Source organism: Triplophysa dalaica, chromosome 22, assembly GCF_015846415.1.
Source record: "Triplophysa dalaica isolate WHDGS20190420 chromosome 22, ASM1584641v1, whole genome shotgun sequence".
In the NCBI taxonomy this organism is placed as follows: Eukaryota; Metazoa; Chordata; class Actinopteri; order Cypriniformes; family Nemacheilidae; genus Triplophysa; species Triplophysa dalaica.
The window spans coordinates 19,598-34,027 of record NC_079563.1 but is presented as its reverse complement, the minus strand read 5'-3'; positions in this window follow the sequence as shown (position 1 = coordinate 34,027).

Below are 14,430 nucleotides of genomic sequence, written 5' to 3'. Positions count from 1 at the left end.
ACAGTATCAGTATATTACACAAAACAGCTTTCACAGCCGATGTTAAAGTCATAGAAGCTGTTATTTGACCGTTGGTTATCTAACAATGTGTGTAGCTGAATTCTTATTACCAGCTGCAGGACTGAGATGAAAGCGAAAGTAGTTTAGCTCGTAGCTCAGTCAAATTGTTTCAATCTCTGATAGCCAAACACTACTCCAGTGTTTCTTCCTCTTCTCTATGGAAGGCCTCGCCCCCACTGACTCCATTTCGCTGGATGCAGCTCTTTCACGTCGAAATGGAATGATCAAACTGGAGGGGATTAAAAAGACCTACATGGATATAATGGAGGAGAAATTAATTGATTTGTTTAAATGTGTAAAAACCCAGTGACAAGGCAGATGTTGAGTAAAAACTAAATACAATGACAAGAGTTTAACATCAGTTGAGAAAAAAATCTTGATACTAGAGGAAGTTTAGTGACACAGAGTTTTGACAAAGTCAATCATTTAAATGCATACTGTACGGCCAATGAGATTTTGTTGTCTCCAAAGGCAATTTTTTCGCTTCCTTCTTTAAAAACCTTTTGGCCAACATGATAAACAAATAAAGAGTGCTCAAGAAATGGTACAAAATTTAAAGATTCAATTATGTTTGGATACAATTCAGAAGTTTTTGGATCACAAACAACATTTAAATTATTTTTTTATTGAATATCATGAGGCATTTGTAAAATTAATCTTAAAGTCATAATCCACTTTTTAGTACAATAAGAAATCTTATTTTGAATAGTTCACGCAACAAAAGAATCGACATAAACCGAGTGAATTTCTTGTATTCCTCACATTTATCTAAAAGAGCCACATAACCAGTTGTGGCCACTGACCATAAATTTATGTGGGGCGATTTCTGGGTTGTAATGCTTTATAATGATAACCTCCTTTAACTCTCAAACAAATCATTAAAACATTCCATTTTCTACCGAACTACCTCGGGTCACGGGGAGCCTGCGCCTATCTCAGGAGTCATCGGGCATCAAGGCAGGATACACCCTGGATGGAGAGCCAACCCATCGCAGGGCACACACACTCACGCACTCACACCCTACGGACAATTTTTCCAGAGATGCCAATCAACCTACCATGCATGTCTTTGGACCAGGGGAGGAAACCGGAGTACCCGGAGGAAACCCCCGAGGCACGGGGAGAACATGCAAACTCCACACACACAAGTTGGAAGCGGGAATCGAACCCCCAACCCTGGAGGTGTGAGGCGAATGTGCTAACCACTAGGCCACCGTGCCCCCCCTCATTAAAACATGTTATCAAAAAATCTTACTTAACATTTATAGAACTTTAAATCACACACACATATGCTACTTAAGAAATTTACCGGAAAAGTACTATAACTATAAGATACAGAAAACTATTCAGTTTAGTACAATCAGACAGCTTTTGTTATTGCACGACCTGGTAAATGTCAACACCATGCTCGACAAAACCTAAACACAGACGAAACGAAGAAAACAAGCAGGTGGTCAGACCCAGGACCTGACCACGACAGAAACAACCAGGGTGGCACCTAACTGTGTTAGCTTTACACGTTTGCCTCACTCACTATACTGTAAAATAAAGTGATATTTATCCACACAAAATTCAACAACACCAAACGACAGACCCAAGTGTTGCACTCTTGTCTTTTGCTGACGGCGATGTTGTGATGCATGAGCTGTGACCATCTGGAAAGTTTAACCATTTAACGACACAAAAAGGTCCCTATCACTCTAATATTCTGTATTCTGAATAAATCTACAGCTCATAGCCATACAACACCAATGATTAAATCCCCAAATCAAATCAAGATAGGTCAAAGGTTAAAATCCCAACCATAGTTGGGCCAAACAGGAACAAACCCAAGAGTCGGGTTGTAAATTAAACTATGTTGTGTTGTTTCAGACCAAAATACTGGACTGTTTGAACACATGGTTGAGTCACACATTAACGTTTTCTGGGTTATTCACCATATGAATCCCTTTTTGACCAAACAATGGATTAAAAATAACCCAACATTTGTGCAAAGACATGTGTAAAACACAGAAAGATATTTGGAAAAATGCTTATAACCAAACTGATCTTGCTCCCCGTTAACTCCCATGGCAGGAAAATTTCTTCAGTTACTTCAATTAATACATTTTGAATAATGAAGGACTGCAAACGGTTCTAGGGCACTTTTGACTAACATTGTATTTTTTTCTATTATGGGCCGGGCATCAATGGGAGGCAAAATCCGTCTGGTTATAAGCATTCTTCCAAATATCTTACTCTGTGTTCATCAGAACAAAGACATTTATACAGGTTTGGAACAACTGGTAGGTGAGTAAATGATGACAGCATTTTCATTTTTGAAGTATCCCTTTAAAGGACTGAGCTAGTAAATTCAACACTCATCACATGGGTTTATAAGCCCATTGATCAATTCAGAAGCAACAGTGACCAGCAGATCAGGCTGCATTGCAATACATTAGAGAAGTCATTTGTTATAAACTAGAGACACATGTTCATGACAAGCATGTTTAAATAAACCACCGCATGTCAGTCATTCAACAGTTGTAATATTAACAATCTGTGAACAGTCCAAATGTCAAAAACTACACAAATTCATTCTAAACCACCAAAAGAGCATTCAGCCTGTGAAGTGTTCTTTGACAGCTTGATGTTTGCCTGAATCTCCAGCTAGATTCCAGACGGACTGTCTTCAAATTAAACTCAAATTTACATCACAACAGCAACATGACAGAACGACACACTGACACACATCTAGTAAACACGGAAAGTGTCTTAAACTCTAGTGAGCCGACACCTCAAACTGAGGTTTTAGGGATCATGTACGCATGTATAATGTCTGAATGGTGCTTTAAAATACTGTCTAGGTAGGCAACTTAATAGTTTTTAAGACACTCTCTTCCTAGCAGACATTATTGGCAATTTACATAGCAGTGACGGTTAATTTTAGACAAAAAGTTCATTCAAACGTCGTCTTTAACCGTAAACACACACACGTGTCGTTGTTCAGATAGTCAGAGGCGGTTTCAGTTACTGTGTAAAATCTGTGTTGATATCGCTGATCACGGCGAGTAAAGAGGGACAAACCGCGCATCAGAAACAGCGACTCTGTTCAATAACTTATTTGAAATGGTATTTAAATCATGTTTTCATTGTAGTTTTACTACGACACTTTAATTGAAGATATGTAACACTTGTTTTGTGTTCAAAAATCATCATTGAATAAATTGATGTGATTGTTGTGAATTGACTCCATGATGCCCCCCAGTGGATGAGTGTGGAACCACAGTTTGAACCTACATGACCTTTCTGATGCTGATGATGAAAACTCAGTGTACATTGATTATTGAATATATTATACAGTGAATATACCATATAAATCACGCCTTCAAAAAGTTTTTGTACACAAAAGACTGTTTTATTTTTATGCTCAGGGGATATTTCTGTGCACAGATAATGTGGGGGGTTTTCTGTCCTCGAAGAAATATTTTCTGGTGCTCTGGCGGTATCTTTCTTATGCTCAAGTGACATTTTTCTTGTGCTCCGTAGTTATTTTTCTAATGCTCAAAAGTAAATTTTCTTGTGCTCAGATGAAATGCAGATTTGCTGCCACTGGGACTATCTGTGGCTTTATGTGTGGCCCGGGCTTGGGAAGATAAAGCACGGTTTTCTTAAAAACGCTCTGGCTGATGATGTTGCCACCATGGCTGGGAGTATCGAGGGACTCCAGTCCATGAAGTCATCCTCATCAACTTCCATTGGCTCTTCGTCCATGTAACTGGAAGAGGAAGCCCAAGAGAAAGATGATGGGATGGCAGATTCCTCATCAACTTCCATGGGTTCTTCGTCCATGTTACTGGAAGAGGAAGCCCAAGAGAAAGATGATTGGATGGCAGATGGTGTGAAGGGACTCAAAGCCACGCACGCATTATAGTGCAGCGGTTCATCCACCCGCAAGGCAAACATTTGCATGTCAGTGCCAGGCGTTTGAAACTGGGAAGGAAGGCTGGCATATGTCAAGCAGCCACTCGGCTGTTGTGGTGGTTTACACCTCCCAGATGCCATAGGACCAACGGCAAACCTGTGCCTGTAAGCACATGCATTCTGACTTAGTCACTGGGACCAGTTGCATAAACTGTTTAGACTAGTCTTAAAACTTAGTCATGTGATTATTTTCTTCAAGTCTGGTCCTAACTTCTCCAAGTATGAGTGATCAGTCCTAACCAATTGTTTGTCAGTGAGACTAGTTGTAAAATGCAGTTTTAAGTGAATCTGACTCATGTCTGTGTTTTGTGGGCAATCGGCGTGCGTACGTGCAGAATGTAAACAAAACAAACTTATTATAGCGAATCTACAGTTATGAATAATACGATCATGTATTGTGTGCTCGTGCTTTAGTTCCGCCCACTGTGAGCCTCCAGGCAGGTATAAAATAATCCTACAGCTGTAACTGTCTTTTCTAAATGTGATCAAACTAAAAACTCTTCGAAGATATGAAGTATGCAATACTACTCTATAGGTACCGTTCTCAAGATTAATATGAGATTGGTAGAAACTACGTGTGTTACCTTCGTGTGAGACTTCTCTTAGGTGCTTTGTACGAAGACATCGTCAAACTTGTGCAGAAACAATCCTAAAGCTGACGATCTGACTGAAGCTGTGACGTACCTGTTGTTTTGGTTTCCATGACGACGTATCAAGCGCGTCATCTGAAGTTGCGCTCCTCTGCTGATTGGCCAAAGCCAATTTTAGTTCCGTTCTCACTAACACTATTTTTATTTGCAGATATATACAAAACTATAAAGTTTGCTTAAACTTGGTAGATTAATAAGCAGACAATTTGCCTAAAATCACAGTTTGAGTGTTGTACCCCTGAAAAGGGGAAGATGATTAAATGACAAAACTCGCAATCGCTGTTTCTCCACTGCAAGCTTTATATAGAATGGAGATTGGAGAAATCCCGCGAGCTCTCCCCCTAGTGTTCACGCAGGCCAGAACAATCGATCCGGAACAATCGATCGTCCAACATATCGTGCCCATTAACTGATATAACAAATAACCATTAACAACATATTTATATTTTATAGACTTTTCTTCATATTCAAAATAGCAATTATATATTTATATATCTAATATAATTATATATTTCCGTGTAAACAGACTTATGCGTTTTTAAAATGCACCTGTTGCTTTTTCAATCGGTCACACACTCCCCTACAAGAATAAATGTCGTCTCGACATTCTCGGTCAAGAGTCTCTCAGTTCTTTCTGTAGCTGCATAGAATAAATTTTTTAGAGCAAGAATTTTATATTCAATATTTTCACAGTCCTTGGCTCATTCCAAACTTAATAGTTCACTTTATGGAGAAAATCAAGAGTTTACAGAAAGAACAGTCCATAAGTGTATCCAAGTGCAAAGATTTTAAAGAGGCATGAAACAACAGTCCATATTCCTTTTGGATTTTAAGAGTTCAACAGTCTCTCAAACCTACAGTCCATAGGGCAAACAGTCCATCATTTTCTCAAAATTTCAAAGTTAAACTGTTACAGGCAATTCTCCTCAGTCAAAACAGTCCAGTTTTTTCAAAGTGCCAGACTGTAACAGTCTATAATGCAAAGAGTCCTCTGATTTTCCGTTCACAATCTCATATGGACTTCAACAGTTCATGGTTCAAGTTCTAATTTAGTGGATTCTATACACCAAAGGCAACTGGTAGCAGTATTGCTTAACAGGTGGCAACCATGACGACAGACACTGTGTAGGCATGTGATGCAAGTTTGGTTGTGGTGTTTGCAAGATCCCTTTTAGTTGCTTGACATCATAAGACGGTGAACCAAGTTCATCATAGGTTAGTACTCTTGGTGGGTATCTTTCCCTTTTAGGCAGCTGGTAACTTTGTTCTCTATGACTCTCTTGGTCACTTTCAGCAGGCGAAATGGGAGCAGGAACTTGTTCATCGGCAGGTGAGTTAAACTCTTGTTCTGCACTGTCGGTCCTTGCAGGTGGCTCTTGTTCCTCTTGGTCACTTTCCCCAGAATACATGGACTCAGGAACCTGTTCCAGGACCTCATTTGGATGCTCATCGGACTCTGAGGTAAGTAGTGGTTCAAGGTTCTCAGGTTCAACAACAAAGTTTGATTGAAGTACTTGTGGAGACACATAATGAAAGTCAAATTCATCTTCACTTCCCTCATCAGACTCTATTTCACTACTTTGAGGCTTTTTCAACTCTTGTTTCTGTCTGGGTTTTGGATGCGGAGCAGTTTCGAGAGGTAGGTGGTCACAGGGCATTAATAAATTGCGATGGAGGACTCTGGATCGTCCCTTTCCCCTTTCTGGCTTAACTTCATAAATTGGGAGCTCACCACCCATCTGTCGCACCACTGTATGGATGCTATCTTCCCAGAAATTGCGAAGTTTTCCAGGGCCTCCTCTTGGTGTTAAATTCTTTACAAGGACACGATCACCTGGCTGCAGTGTGGTGCTCCTAACCTTGTTGTCAAAGTTCTTTTTGCTCCTGTCCGCAGATTTTTTAGCACACTCACTGGCAATTTTATAGGCATCTTCCATTCCATGTTTCCACGTTTCTACATACGCTCTCTGGTTACAGGAAGGCGTTTCTGAATTCATCCCAAACAGCATGTCAACAGGCAGTCTTGGAGACCTCCCATATAACAGGTAAAAAGGAGAGAACCCTGTGACTTCCGAGCGGGTACAATTGTAAGCATACAGTAGCTTATTCAAGCAATCTTTCCAGTTAGACTTTTGACTTTCTGTTAGTGTTCTGAGCATCTGTAATAGTGTCCTATTAAAACGCTCGGCTTGGCCATTGCCTTGAGGGTGATACGGGGTTGTCCTGGAGCCTGTGATGCCGCAGTACTTTTGGAGCTGTTCAAACAATTGATTCTCAAACTCCCCACCTTGGTCATGGTGGATGCGAGAGGGGAAGCCAAATTTTAAGGCGAAATCATTAAAGATGCGATCTGCAGCGGTTTTACCCGATTTGGAAGTAGTGGCGTATGCTTGGGCGAATCGGGTGAAATGGTCTACAACCACAAGAATATACTCAAAACCTCCTTTACAACGATCTAGGTGAAGAAAATCAATTGAGATCAATTCAAAGGGCTGGGTCGTAACAATGTTCGTTAATGGAGCTCTTGTCTCAAAACAGGGCTTTTTCTGCTTTAGGCATCTGCATGTTTTTGTGACATAATGCTCAATGTCTGCCTGCATATATGGCCAAAAGAAACGTTCACGGATGAGTGAGAGAGTGCGCTCTGTACCTTGATGGCCCATTTCATCATGAAGCTCTCGCAACACTGTTCCTTTATATTTCTCGGGCAGGACCAACTGTGTGCGGGTGGAAGTGGCTCGGCAGAGGACACCATCCTTATCAATGGTAAGTTTTCTCCATTCACGAAACAGGCATTTTGTTTTTAGACTGAAAATTTTGTTTTTCTTGAGCTGTTTCACTTGTGGTTTTAATCCAGACAGCTTGCATTGATATACAGGACTAATTCCCTGGTCATTTATTTGAGCTTCTCTCATCTCATTTACCGACAATGGAGTTATGGTTGGGACTGCTGGGCAGACTTCAATAGAGGAACAGTTTGTTGAGACTGACCATGGAATGCTGGGTCCTTCTTTAACTTCTACCGCCTGAATTGTTGCACCTATCACATCTGATGACAGCTCCTCAGAACACTCATTCATCACAGTCCCCATGTCAAGGGGCAATCTGGATAGTGTATCAGCATCAATATTTTCTCGGCCAGGACGGTATCTGATCGTGAAGTGAAAATCTGCCAATTCGGCCACCCACCTACAGCCTGTAGCATTCAGTTTGGCAGTTGACAGGACATATGTAAGGGGATTGTTGTCGCTGTAAGCGGTAAAAGTTGGAGCATAGTACAAGTAATCACGGAATTTTTCAGTGACTGACCACTTCAGAGCAAGAAATTCAAGTTTGCCTGAGTGAAGGTGGTAATTTTTTTCAGCAGCAGTTAAAGTACGGGATCCGTAGGCAATCACACGAAGTTTCCCATTTTGATTCTGGTACAATACTGCACCCAAACCTTGGACTGACGCGTCCGTATGCAGAACAAAAGGCTGTGAAAAGTCAGGGAATGCTAATACAGGTGGCTGGAGCAAACAGTCAATCAATTGTTCGAGAATGTTCTGATGCTGATCAGTCCAGATAATAGGCCTACTCGATGGAACACCGGTTTTCATGCATTTTGTCTTAAGCTTTCTCCGATTGTCTCTCATCTGGGTATTACCTTCTGGAGTGCTTTTTAACAGGTCATACAAAGGGCTAGCAATGCGAGAGAAATCTTTAATGTACTGCCTGTAGTAGCTAAGTAGACCAAGAATTCTCCTCAACTCACCAACATTTTTTGGTTGTTTGTCTTTCAGGGAACTGACAGCTTCTGTGTCTGCAGGATCAACTTTACTTCCCTCTGAAGAGACAATTCTACCCAGGTAGCGGACTTCAGGTTTGAAAAGCTCACACTTATTTGGCTTGAGTTTGATGCCATGTTCCTTAAGACGTTGCAGCACTTTCCTTACATCCTGGACATGGTTCTCAAAGGTCTTACTAAACACCAAGGTGTCATCAAGGTATGGGATGCATATCTCGTCTCGCAGGCCTTCTAAGCACTCTTCCATACACCGCTGAAAGGCTGCTGGGGCATTCATCAGCCCAAAAGGAATTCGCACCCATTCATATAGACCCCAGGGTGTCACGAAAGCCGTTAGGTGCTTACTTTCTCTTGACATGAACCCCTGGTGGTAGGCCTTCCCTTGGTCCAATGATGAAAACCAAGAATTGCCACCAAGGCTGTCCATGATGTCCTGCACTCGCGGAATCGGTTGTCTATCTGGGTGAGTCTTTCGGTTTAGATCTCTGTAATCAATGCATAAACGAAGGCTGCCATCTTTCTTTCTTACGCACACGATTGGGGATGAGTATGATGAGTTAGATTTTTCAATCCAGCCTTGTGCTATGAGGTCATGCAAATATTCTTTCATCTCACGATACAGGGGTTTTGGCACAGACACATAAGTGCGACTGACTGGCTCGTCATCTTTAAGTGAGATACTCAATTGCAATTCTCTGATACACCCAATGTCGTTGTCTGATTTAGAAAATGAATGGCACTCTTCTCTTAGCATTTGCTGTACTACCTGTCTCTGGTGTTTACTCAGGTGGCTGACATCAACAGGCGGGTCCCATACATCAGTACTGGTGTGGTCAAGACAGGGTTCCGCTACCTGGATGTGACATACTCCAACAGAGGTAGGGTTTGCTGGCACCTCAAACATACTAGCAGGTAAGACATTCTTGACAAGCTGTACTGTACCAATCAGAGTCTGGCCCATAAGAGTTACATCATGGTCAGTGTCATTGTACACCCCAATTGTAATATTTGTTGGAGCCCCTTTTGTCAGTCTCACTAGACTTTCAGAGAATTCAAGCCCCTCCGGCCACTGGTGATTCACATCGGGTTCAAAAATGAGTATGCTGTCCTCTTTAACTGGCTGTATATACACTCGGCATGAGACCTGCACAGTACTACGTTTGGGGACGTTAACATGAACTTTTGTAGTCTTTACTGTATACTCACATGAGCTCCCTGCACTCAGAAGTTGAATGAGTGCCTGGACTTTGCTCCTCTTTAGGCTGGGGAATGCAGTTTTCACAGTTCTCTCGAGTATGTTGTTGTTTACGGTGTTAGGTTGTGCTTGTTCAATGGAGTTCACAATTTGTTCTATCACATTGAAACCTATGATAGGGTGAGAGAGGTTTTGACCCCTTGCTACAAGCATAGGAATGACAAGTTCAGCTTTGTGAGATGCCCGGGATGATAATTTGAATGTCACTTCAACATATCCAATATAGGGCATATCAATGCCATTGGCAGCTACAAGGTTTAACATATTTGGAGCCTCAAGAATGTCAGAAACATCCCTCAATGGTACTTCTGGCAAGTATTCCCGTTTCCACACTTCATCAATGACGCATACCTGAGAGCCAGTGTCCCACAGTGCTTGACATCGTTGGCCATGCAGGTAACATTCCACGAGACATTGCCTCCCAACTAATGACGTCACCGGGGAATGCTGGTTAACTTGGGTGCTGCAACGAGTGTGAATACTCATTGTCCTAGAGAAGGTTGACACTGATCTTGTTGAGTTGATGCAAGTTTGCTTATGTTCAGCCCAATGGTGAGTTTGGCAGATCTTAGAACAATACAGCACCTTTTTACATTGCGAACACTGCTTCATCTGCCTCTCTGTCCTTCCACAGGCTCCACATCTCTGGGACTGGTCAGCAGATCTGGTTACTCCCTGTCCCGCGGAAGTAACCCGTCTCCATTTAAAGGAATCTCTCTTGAAGGCTTAATGCCACGAATTCTGCATCCCGCTTGGAAGTGCTCACCACTGCCACATCGAAAACAATGCATGCAACGGTCCTCTGTTCTTTGCTGCTGACAATTGAAACACTTTCTTGCTTGGGAACGAGGAGTCGGTGCATAATATTGTGGAGGCATATACTGAGGCTGAAATTGAGTGTTCACTCTTGCTTGGTTGGCACTCGGTGATGTCCAATAGGGCTGCACTTGACACTGAACAATTTGTCTGTCAGAAGCTCTCTGTGGAGGAATGGGAAATTGTGGCGAGGCAAAGGCTGGTTTCTGCAACGATTCCCTGATGTGAGCAATTTCAGCATTGAGTGTTTTTAGTGACGCTACGTCAGTTCTCAGTTCTTTAAGTTCTGTCAGCACGTCGAAAGATGATTTCGGCACACTTTGAGTCACACTGGATTTCTTATCAGTCACTTCACCACTGGACTTAACTGCATGGACAACAGTAGTTGTGTGCTGCACATTGGTTTTCTTTTTCTTTTGTCTTTCTGCCTCATTAGCACAAGCACCGTTTAATTTCTCCAACAGAGCCTCATCTGTGGTCCTGGGGTCCAGAAGTAGGGGCTGCATGTCTACTTTTATAATGTCACTTTGTAGACCAGTGAGTACAGTATGCAAGAACATGTTTTGAACTAATTCTGGATCGTATTTGAGGCCTGATTCTGCTTCTTGGGACGCAAACAAGATTTTCTGGCGCAGGTCAAGAACACGCATAAGGAAGTTCTGTGGTGTTTCTTTGTTCCCTTGGCTTTCAGAGGTAAGTTGCTTATAAAGTTCAGTTGCATTTTTTTCTTGGAAGTGAGAGCGCAGAATTCGTCTTAAGGTAGGCAGAGTCAGGTTTGATTTTCCTTCTAAATAGCTCCTTAACTGTAAGCCTGGGGAAATGGCACGAATGACTGCATCAACTATCTCACATTCTGGGTAGCCTCTGCTCAAACCGTTCTCAATTTGGTGTGCTAGACTTGAAAAAGTTAATTTCTCTTTTTGACCTGGGTCACCAATCTGTCCAGAAATTTTGAAATCTTTTCGCCAAGGTGGGCTGGGGTGTTGGGTACTCACTAACTGTTGTGGGTGTGCAGCACTTTGAAGCTGAGGCTGGACAATGCTGAAATTTGTGTTCGCTTCTCCCAACTGTTGAATTTCACTCAATTTTTGTTTCATTGCATTTTTTAGCTCATCTAACTCCCTTTGCAATCTATCTTTTTCTGTAAATTCGCTTGGTCCGGCGGTCTCATTTTCAGTGGCTGTATTGACTTCTGTAATTTTATCTCTCAAGCTTAACAGTACAGACATGCCGCCATCTTCTAGTTCCGTCATGCCTCCTTCGAGGTGTTGAAGGATATGAGAGATCAAAGACATACGAGATTTAGATGAAACATTCTCTTGGTCTGCTATTTTCAGGAACTCACAAACACCAAGAAGCTTGTCTTTGGGTAGTGGATTTAGCATGGCAATAACTTCAACTTGCATTTCCTCTAGCACTGTTGTCTCCATTTTTACAGTAGAGTGGGCCTTTTCACTGAGTTGGGGCTTACTTGAGACTAAATGAACTTTGCTTTACCTGATGATCTCTGTGGTCTCAGGTTTACGGTTCTTTGCCTCTGTCTTGCCTTTCCTGCAGGAACTCTATCCACTGTTGATCTGGGTTGAAATAGGGGATGTACTATATCAGGAAGTGTTGGCCAGGAAAGTGACGACTGTCTTCCGAAAAGTAAATCCCAGCGGAGCCTCCAAAATGTTGTACCCCTGAAAAGGGGAAGATGATTAAATGACAAAACTCGCAATCGCTGTTTCTCCACTGCAAGCTTTATATAGAATGGAGATTGGAGAAATCCCGCGAGCTCTCCCCCTAGTGTTCACGCAGACCAGAACAATCGATTCGTCCAACATATCGTGCCCATTAACTGATATAACAAATAACCATTAACAACATATTTATATTTTATAGACTTTTCTTCATATTCAAAATAGCAATTATATATTTATATATCTAATATAATTATATATTTCCGTGTAAACAGACTTATGCGTTTTTAAAATGCACCTGTTGCTTTTTCAATCGGTCACACGAGCAGCAATTTTTATTATGTCAGTCTCCAATTGCGCGCCTCCGTCCGTGTTTAGCCAAACCCGGCTTGATTCAGGCAGCATGTTATAACTGTACATTCTGAAATCCCACATATGTGATCGTACTCTCAGGGACACGGGAAAAACAATTCCATATATAGCTTCGTACAAAGTGTAACATTACTAAACAGATTTATGCTATTATGTGACTGTAAATTCCAATGAAGTAGGCATTTATATAGTGCTTTATTGTGTATTGCTGAAGGAAGAATGTAAGTAACCAAACAGATCTCATCCCCATTTGCTGCCATAGTAGGGAAAATAAATATAGGGGTTGATGGGGGATGAGATCTCTGGTTAGTTCTTTCAAATCTATTCAGCAAAACACAATCTGAGGGTGAGTAAATAACATACTCTCGGGTGAACTGTCCCTCTGAATGAAAATAAAGACATCCTTATTTGATAGGGCTTGTTAAACACACACCAGCTGGTTATAAAATAACTGGTAAAAAAGAAAATCAAAACCTGCCTGTCATTCTCTGCCCCAACATCACTGTTCATCCACTTGATCACACTTTGAATTTTAACTACGAAACTAAAAGGACAGTAAATAATTATATTTTATAATGGAGCATTTATTGCATATCTATACCTGCGAGCACCTTGGTTAATGAACATCATTTTTCTAATTAAAAGCAATAAAGTGCAAATTTATATTCCCTTGAATGCTTATTCGATTTTTCTCAATATTTGGGACGGAATATAAAATAATAGACAGAAGGTGAAGAGAGACATTGGCAAACTTACAGAACATAACATTTTATCAAGTCCATTTTTATCCTCTTGTATTAGAAGACATCTGATGCATTACACCATTCATCCTGCTGTACATTACACTAAAGTCCTGCGTCTTTGCATTTCACTGACTCCATTTCGCTGGATGCAGCTCTTTCACGGCGAAATGGAATGATAAAGCTGGAGGGGATTAAAAAGACCTACATGGATATAATGGAGGAGAAATTAATGGATTTGTTTAAATGTGTCATGACAAAACACAAGATAGACCCAAGTGCGGGGGTAAGAATGTTTTATTTGCAGTGTACAGTCAATAATGCAGCAATTGTCCAGCTGGTGAATGCCCCCGTCCACGGCGGCCAGAATATAGAGCACCAGATCCCAGCAGCTATGGTGGGAGAGACACCTTTAACTCGGGTGGGGTGATCGGGTGGAAGCCGGGCAGTAGTCCTATGGGGCGCCAACGGGAGCTGGAGGACAATGCCAGAAGAGGTAAAACACAACAGGAAGATGCCACCAGACGGCCGTCCTCGGTCAGCGAGATGGGGAAGGGTGGAGAAAACTCTAGGAAACTGTGACAGGAACGTAAAGGCTAGACAGATTTACAAAAGACTTCTATAGATGAGCCGCAGCAACACCTAGATCAGTCTGAACTGGCAGAATGCAACAATCAGTCAACGGACAAGAGACACTGAGGCATTAAATAGGAAAACATAACAAGAGGAGATGGCTAGCAGGTGCAATGGGTAATAAGCTTAATGAGGAATAAACAGGTGTGTGAGCATGGAGTGGAAAATCACCCGTGTTGGGGAAACCTAAGGAAACACGGTGGCGGGGATAATGACGCAGACACTGACAAAGACAATACACCCACGTGCAGACAAATGCCCCAACCCAACCTGGGTCGTGACAAAATGTGTAAAAACCCAGTGACAAGGCAGATGTTGAGAAAAAACAAAATACAATGACAAGAGTTTAACATCAGTTGAGAAAAAAATCTTGATGCTAGAGGAAGTTTAGTGACAGAGAGTTTTGACAAAGTCAATCATTTAAATGCATATTGTACCGCCAATGAGATTTTGTTGTCTCCAAAGGCAATTT